We start from the raw sequence: 8505 nt of genomic DNA on the forward strand, positions 1-8505 counted from the left end.
CATCTTCATCAAGAAGTTGTCGAGGGGCAGTGGCCGTGTGTCCTGCGGACAAAAGCTGAGGTGACACTCCCATCCTCCTTCCCACTCCCACCCTTGGCCTGAAGCCAAGGAACTGGCAGAGATGTGTGGTGGAATTGTGCCCTGTGGCCAGGCGGCTGGGAGGGCGGGCTGGCCCGAGGAACAGGAAATAGCTGGGTTTGGGGAAGTCACGTGGCCCGGGCCAAGCCAAGCCAAGCCAGCCCGCCATCACTGGGCAGTCCTCACCGCAGCCCCATCAATGCCCCGTTTGAGGCTTGTACAGGGATCCTTTGACAGGGCTGGTTGACCCACTGAGAGGGCCTGTTTGAGCTCGATGCCCGGAAAGGAGCTGGCCCCAGGAAAGAGGGACTGTGTGCGGGCTGGGCAGGTGAGGGCCGCCCAGACGGGCCGTCTCTTGGAGGGGAGGGCCGACAAAATCAAGGCCTTGTGGCTGAAGGGAAGGAACACCCCAGTTCCTCAGGGCTGTGATGGTGGCAGGAACAGTCACAGAGTGGGCTGTTTAGTGTGTCGCCTCTGCGACTCTCCCGCTGGCCTCACATTCAGGTGCCACACGATGCTGCTTCTTGAGGCTCAGGGCGGGCAAGTCCAATGTCACCGTCAAAGTCACCAGCAGTTGAGGGCTGGAGCTGGGCTTTGACGGATATGCCTGATGGAGACTGAGCTTCTCCTTCTGGTCCTTCCTGGCCCACCTCAGCCACCTTCCTGGGTGATCAGAATGATGGCGTCAGGATGACCTTGGAAAGTCCTCTGAAGATGGGGACAGAGGTATAATTACCCTTGTACGCCTGGCACTGAGTTCAGGCCTGGCTCCAGAGCCCCACGCTGCTTATGGTAGAGGATGGGGGTCCATTATGGGTGCAGGACCCAGATGGAAGGTGACGGGGAGGTGGTCCAGGGGAGGTACGTTAGGGGCACAAACTCAAGCATGGGTTCGCTATGGGGCTGGGTAGATTCATGAGACAGTTGGGAAGCAGGACCTGCCGGGCAGAAGTGAGGAAGAGGAACGTAATGAGACTGGTGCCCAGGTGTGGAGAGCCTTTGGGATGGTGCTGCCTAGCTCTGAGCTGAGGACACCTGATAGTGGACGAAAGAAGGCGCAATCAGCTTTGTGTGCATGTGAGCTATGTGGGGGACCACGTGATGGGAGGTGCTCAGGGGCAACTGCATCCACAGGTCTGGAGTCAGGAGCGTGAAGGAGGAGGGCTTTAGGATATGAGTGCCACCCGTGGACCTGTGAGTGGGATGTCATGTGGGTGGGGTGGCATCAGGGTTGTTTTTTAAGTTAATTTTTATTGCAGTATAGCTGCTTTACCATGTTGTGTTCCTTTCTACTGTACAGCCAAACGAATCAGCCACACCTACCCACATATTCCCTCCCATTTGGATTTCCCGCTCATTTAGGACACCACGAGGTAGAGTTCCCCGTGCTATACAGTATGTTCCCATCATCTGTCTATTTTATCAGTTCAGTTCAGTTCAGTCGCTCAGTTGTGCCCGACTCTTTGCGACCCCATGGACAGCAGCACCACAGGCTTTCCCGTCCATCACCAATCCCCAGAGCTTGCTCAAACTCATGTCCATTGACTCAGTGATGCCATCCAACCATCTCATCCTCTGTCGTCCCCTTCTCCTCCTGCCTTCAATCTTTCCCAGCATCAGGATCTTTTCAAATGAGTCAGTTCTTTGCATCAGGTGGCTAAAGTACTGGAGTTTCAGCTTCAGCATCAGTCCTTCCAATAAATATTCAGGACTGATTTCCTTTAGGATGGATGTCTATTTTATACATAGCACCAATAGTATATATGTGTCAACCCCAACCTCCCAATTCCTCCCACCCAACCCTTTTCCCCCTTGGTATCCATACACTTATTCTCTACATCTGTGTCTCTTTTTCTGCTTTGCAAATAAACTCATGTATACCATTTTCAATAGGGTTCACAGAGGTGTTAGCCCATCAGCAGGACATAATGCTGGCCCGTGGTCTCCCAGGGCATGTTCTCATGTGATAGCACATGCCCCCTTGCCCTGTCCAGCCTCTGGCTTCCAGCCTTCCTGATTGCTTGTAGGGCCTGAGACCAAGACAACACTTGGTCAGATGACATATGGGAGACAGTGGTTCCCACACACAGAGGCTGTGGCCTGAAGGGGCCATAAATCGGAAGGGCAGCACAGGGACACTGCAATAGCCTGGGGTGGTGGGAACGGGCAATGCCCCCACGGCAGATGAAGGAGCTCTGCCCTGCTTATGGGAAAGTTCTCCATATTGTGGGGAGATTTAGGGGGAGATCAGCAATTCATGCCCAATCTGGCCATGAAATCTTCAATTTGGGGACTTCCTTGGTGGTCCAGTGGTTAAGACTCTGCATTTCACTGCAGGGAGCATAGGTTCAACCCCTGGTTGGGAAACTAAGATCCTGCATGCTATGTGGCATGGCCAAAACCAAACCAAAACAACAACAAAAAAAAGAGAGAGGAGAAAAAAGAAATCTCCAGCTTGTAATGAAATAGTCTTAACTCACAAGGTGAGCAGTTCCCAGGCCTAAGGATGCTGGGTCTAGGTGGTGTATGAACACCTACTCTGGGTGTGCAAGGCAGCTTCTGTGGGTCTTTGCAGCCCCTTCTCTCCTGGATGGGCTCTCTGGAACCAGCACTCACATTCTAGCCTCTCCCCTGGGACTCCAGGAGGAAGTGGCCTCCTTAGCTACCAAGGGTGTTTCAACAGGCAATGGGCTTGGCAGGGAGTGGCCAACACAAGGAAGCTGCAGGCTTAAATAAACAGAGTCCACCTGGTAAACAGTTTTACTGCTCCTCCCTGGCCCAGGTGGTCAAGCAGGACATTGACCTTGAAGCTTCCTCTGCCCCTTGTGCTGGGGGGACAGGCCAGGCAGGGGGACTGCCTAGGCAAAGACTTGGAGATGTTGATCACAGGTCAGAGGGTGGTTCCCGTCTGGAAGTGTCCCCTCTGAGAACTCACAGTTTATGACAGACACCACAAGTTGTTCAGCCTAGTCCTTCTTGCCAGGGCCAAGTTGCTGACAATTTATATGGAGGTGGGGCTGAATTCTAGTCCGAGGGTGTGGGGAAAAGCCAAGGTATTCTCAGGGGCTTCAGGTGGAACCTTGGAGGGAAAAGGATGTCACCATGCACCTTCCCGGCTCCTCTGTCCTGAGAAGTGATGTCAGGTGTCTTAAGGGGAGGGTGAGAAGGAAAGGTTCAGATGTTCCTGGCATTGGGCATCCTTACAGAGGCTGTGGGCTTCCCAGGTAGCTTATGGGTAAAGAATCCAGCTGTAATTCAGAAGATGCAGGAGACAGGTCAGGAAGATCACCTGGAGGAGGAGGGCATGGCAACCCACTCCAGTATTCTCGCCTGAAGAATCTCATGGACAGAGGAGCCTGATGTGCTACAGTCCATAGGGTTGCAAAGAAGCTACTAGCATGCACGCATGCACAGAGGCTGTAGGTGGAACCACCTTGACACTGTAACATTCCTCTGTTGCCCATGGTCACTCTGTAAGAACAGGGCCAGATCTTGCTCTCAGGTGACCAGATTCCACAGGTTGCTTCCCCAACACCCTTCATCACTGAAGGCACTGCAGAGGGAAGGGTGTGAAGACTCGGTAAGCACTATGTGCAGATTTGCTGTAATTAACACCTAGTCTTTTCCTTGTGACTCAGCTGGTAAAGAATCCGCCTGCAATGAGGGAGACCTGGATTTGATTTCTGGGTTGGGAAGATTCCCTAGAGAAGGGAAAGGGTACTCACTCCAGTATTCTGGCCTGGAGAATTCCATGGACTGTATAGTCCATGTGTTTGCAAAGAGTCAGACACGACTGAGCGATTTTCACTTTTATATTTTTATTAGATACAGGCCTAAATGTGGCATTCCTGGAACATAAGGTTCCAAGTCAATTTTTAATTTTCTGAGGAAACGTCATCTCGCTTTACATAGTGGCTGAAACAATGTACACTTCCACCAACAGGGAACAAAGATCCCTCTTTTCCACATTCTCACAGATGGAGGAGATACCTTATGGTTTGATTTGCGTTTCTCTGATAGTGATGTTGAGCATCTTTTATGTACCTGCTGGCCACTTGGATGTCTTCTTTGAAAAAAAATGTGTATTCACTTCTTCTGTCCATTTTTGAATCAGATGTTTTTGAAGTATAGTTGATTTATAATATTGTGTTAGCTTCATGTGTACAGCAAAGTGATCTATACATTTAATTTTTTCAGATTATTTTTCCTTATAGATTATTACAAAGTATTGAATATTATTATACAGTAAATCTTTGTTGTTTACCTATGTTATATACAAGTGTGTATCTTTTAATCCCATTCTCCTAATCCCTTCCCCACCCTTTGGTAACCATAAGTTTATTTTCTATGTCTGAGTCTCTTTCTGTTTTATAGATTCATTTGTATCATAAAAATGTCATATTTACTTGTCAATCCCCTGCCCCTTCTTTGTTCTTTTTTGAAAATTAATTAATCAATTAAAATCTTTTTTAGCTAAGCTGGGTCTTCATATTGTTCATTGGGTTCTCAAGGCAGGAATACTGAAGTGGTTTGCCATTCCCTTCTCTCAAACTACCGCACAACTGCACTCATCTCACATGCTAGCAAAGTAATGCTCAAAATTCTCCAAGCCAGGCTTCAACAATATGTGAACCGTGAACTTCCAGATGTTCAAGCTAGTTTTAGAAAAGGCAGAGGAACCAGAGATCAAATTGCCAACATTTTGCCAACATCATTGAAAAAGCAAGAGAGTTCCTGAAAAACATCTATTTCTGCTTTATTGACTATGCCAAAGTCTTTGGCTGTGTGGATCACAATAAACTGTGGAAAATTCTGAAAGAGATGGGAATACCAGACCACCTGACCTGCCTCTTGAGAAACCTGTATGCAGGTCAGGAAGCAACAGTTAGAACTGGACATGGAACAACAGACTGGTTCCAAATAGGAAAAGAAGTATATTGTCACCCTGCTTATTTAACTTAAATGCAGAGTACATCATGAGAAATGCTGGGCTGGATGAAGCACAAGCTGGAATCAAGATTGCTGGGAGAAATATCAATAACCTCAGATATGCAGATGACACCACCCTTATGGCAGAAAGTGAAGAGAAACTAAAGAGCCTCTTGATGAAAGTGAAAGAGGAGAGTGAAAACATTGGCTTAACACTCAACATTCAGAAAACTAAGATCATGGCATCTGGTCCCATCATTTCATGGCAAATAGATGGAGAAACACTGGAAACAGTGGCAGACTTTATTTTTGAGCTCCAAAATCACTGCAGATGGTGATTGCAGCCATGAAATTAAAAGACGCTTACTCCTTGGAAGAAAAGTTATGACGAACCTAGACAGCATATTAAAAAGCAGAGACATTACTTTGTCAACAAAGGTCAGTCTAGTCAAGGCTATGGTTTTTCCAGTAGTCATGTATGGAAGTGAGAGTTGGACTACAAAGAAAGCTAAGTGCCAAAGAATAGATGCTTTTGAACTGTGGTGTTGGAGGAGACTCTTGAGAGTCCCTTGGACTGCAAGGAGATCCAACCATTCCATCCTAAAGGAAATCAGTCCTGAATGTTCATTGGAAGGATTGATGCTGAAGCTGAAATTCCAATACTTTGGCCACCTGATGCGAAGAACTGACTCATTTGAAAAGATCCTGATGCTGGTAAAGATGATTGAAGGCGGGAGGAGAAGGGGACGACAGAGGATGAGATGGTTGGATGGCATCACTGAGTCAATGGACATGAGTTTGAGTAAACTCCGGGAGTTGGTGATGAACAGGGAGGCCTGGCGTGCTGCAGTCCATGGGGTCACAAAGAGTCTGACACGACTGAGTGACTGAACTGAACTGAACTGGGTCTTCATTGCTGTGCATGGGCTTTTTTCTAGCTGTGGCAAGCAGGGGCTACTCTCTAGTTAGGGTGCACAGGCCTCTCGTTGCAGTGGCTTCTCTTGTTGTGGAGCATGGGCCCTAGGCACGCAGGTTTCAGTAGTTGTGGCATGTGGGTTCAGTAGTTGTGGCTTGCAAGCTTAATTGCCCTGCCACATGTGAGATCATCCCAGACCGGGGATTGGACCTGTGTCCCTTGCATTGCCAGGTGGATTCTTAAACACTGGACCACCAGGGAAGTTTTGCTCTCCCCCTGTTCTATGCCCACGTATATCACCTAAGGTGGATAGAATTCTGAGAAGCCTCCAATGACCTATGACCTTGTCTAGTTCTCTCCCCTCGAGTGTGGGTGGATCCTGGGATTCTGATCGGACAGTCACTCCTGGCTTTGAGTTATGTTATCTGGCAAGTTGACTTTAAGAAAGGGAGATTATTCTGGGTGAGCCAGACCTGATCAGTTGATCCCTTAAAAGGGACTGGGCTCTTCTGGAAGAGGGGGTTCGGCATGAGAGAGATGTGACCTGTGAGAGGCCTTGGGGGAGCCCACATGACAAAGAATGCCAAGTGGCCCCCTGCAAGCTGAGTGTCTCCTGGGTAGCAGCCTGAAAGAGACCGGGGGAGAGTGGTGGAGGGGGGAGGTTCAGTCAAGGAACTGAATCCTGCCAGCCACCGTGTGGACTTGAAAGAGGGTCCTGAGATCCAGAAAAGAAGAACAAGGCCTAGTCTTGACTTCAGCTGGATTTCAGCCTTGTGAGGGACTGAGAACCCAGACTTCTGACCTTCAGGAACTGTGAGGAACTTTGTTTGCTATGTTCAAGCTGCTAATTTTGCGGTAATTTGTTACACAGCAAAGGGAAAAGAATGTAGCACTCCTTTCCAGATTGGAGGAAGTTTTATTTTTCCTCTTCAATGTCTAAGTGGCAGCTGCACCAACGATCTCGCACATCTGAAGTCTTGGTCAGGGTAGATTCAGAGTTTTGAGACTGAAGGGTGGAACAGGTGAGCCAACCACTGTTTGCACATCCTCACACTCTCTTCTCAGGTCTCCAGACACTCTGCTTTGAGGGGAAACAGCAGGGATTTCAGGCAGCCCAGAGAGAGGTTGGATACCTCAGAAAATGAGGGAGAAAATATATTCCGTTCTGCTAGCTAAAGCATTGTATTAAATTCAGAGCTCATATTTTTTAAGAGGGAAAGAGACAAATTAAAATGCCACTGGGAGCTGGCACCATGTGCTGAAATCCATGTGTTGTAAAGGATGGTTGTAGGAAATGAAGTTTTCATTAGAGAAGAATTGATTCAGTAGGGGTGTGACCATGATCTTTAGGTTGCTGAACATGGTACATGGGGGAGACTGGCTCACTCGCTGTCTTAGCTGGATGGACAATACTTTGGGGGATCTCTGAGCTCCCAGGACAGAGAGCAGATTTACGTTTCTTATTGGAGGCTGGGTGAGATCGGTGCTTTAGTTACAGCAGAAACCCCTGGAGAGCTTAGAAATACAGGTTCCCTGGGTCTGGGATGGAGCCTGGGAATCTGTATCCTCTTCTGAACTATCTTATCCAAACTGTCTGGATAGCTTGGGAGCAACTGAACGAAATACAAAACAGAGAGTGACTAGCAAGGGCATCTGAATGAGAATTGTGCTCAGCACTCCACAGATCCCAGTTGCCCTTGGGGTCCTGTAGGGGCATGTCTCTTTCTGGCCTTCACTTGCCCCACTGCTTGGGGGTTCTGTTCTTCCCCACCCCCAGGTGGGCCCCAAAACTTTGCCTTCACTTTGCTTAAGTTCCCCACCTCTGCCCCCCGCCAGCGCAGATCCTGAGACATAGACTTGGGTGCAGGTCGTTTTTTTGGGAGGTGGTCCCAGGGAGTACAGTGAGAGCAGGAGGGAGGCAGAGCAGGGATAGAAGCCAATAAAAATGTGCAGTGAGGGAACTTCCCTGGTGGTCCAGGGGCTGGGACTTGGAGCTCCCCATGCAGTGGGCCTGGGTTCGATCCCTGGTGGGGGAACTAGATCCCAAATGCTGCCAACTAAAAGTTTCCATGCTGCAAATAAAAAATTCCACAACTGAGACCTGAGGCAGTCAAAGAAATAAAAGTAAATGTTAAAAAAAAGTGTGGTGAGAGAAGATAGAGGGAGTGACTCATTCTGCGGCAGAGAAGAGATGGGGAAGGCTGGGGACAGGGAGAGAGACTGGCAACTGCCTGGAAAAGAAGGAAAGAAACAGATTTTGAAGGACGTTAAATGCCCAGCTAGGTCTGAATATTCACCTAGAGGTGATACAAGACCATCATAAGTTATTTTGCCTTGAGCAGAGTGACAGAGAGTGTCCTGCTCACTAGATACCCACATCCATCTCCAGGCAGAGTCCGGTGATGTCTGCTCCTTTTGTCTCTCTTGTCCGTGTGGCTGGAGACCAAAGGCTTGGACATGATGGGTTAGCAAGCTGGTGGCAGCTTTGCAGAGGGCCCGTCTAGCACTGAACTGCATCACAAGAGAGAAGCAGACCTTTGTGTCGAGCCATTGTGATCTTTTGAACTGTGAACTGTGGTGTT

The sequence above is a fragment of the Giraffa tippelskirchi genome, chromosome 3 (genome assembly GCF_054371585.1).
Source record: "Giraffa tippelskirchi isolate mGirTip1 chromosome 3, T2T-mGirTip1v1.2.pri, whole genome shotgun sequence".
Taxonomy (NCBI): domain Eukaryota; kingdom Metazoa; phylum Chordata; class Mammalia; order Artiodactyla; family Giraffidae; genus Giraffa; species Giraffa tippelskirchi.